Here is a 239-nt window from a genome sequence, read left to right as displayed (position 1 = left end):
GAGCACCCACCCACTCAGGCGTGCCTGCAGGCCCTGCGCACAAACCCCGCTCTGCCCAACAGGCAGCGCTCCCTGCCCACGGACCCCCAGAGAAGGCGGAGTGGAGCGTAGAGAGGAAGCAAAAGAAAAACTCGATATTAGTTTCCACTTCAGCATAAATTCACCGGGAAAGCGATTTCTGCTTTGTGCAGTTCTGGGCCTCCCACCTCAAGAGAGATCCTGAGGGGCTGGAGCGGGTC

The sequence above is a fragment of the Apaloderma vittatum genome, unplaced genomic scaffold (genome assembly GCF_000703405.1).
Source record: "Apaloderma vittatum isolate BGI_N311 unplaced genomic scaffold, ASM70340v1 scaffold24631, whole genome shotgun sequence".
Classification (NCBI taxonomy): Eukaryota; Metazoa; Chordata; class Aves; order Trogoniformes; family Trogonidae; genus Apaloderma; species Apaloderma vittatum.
This window is presented reverse-complemented; position numbering follows the sequence as displayed.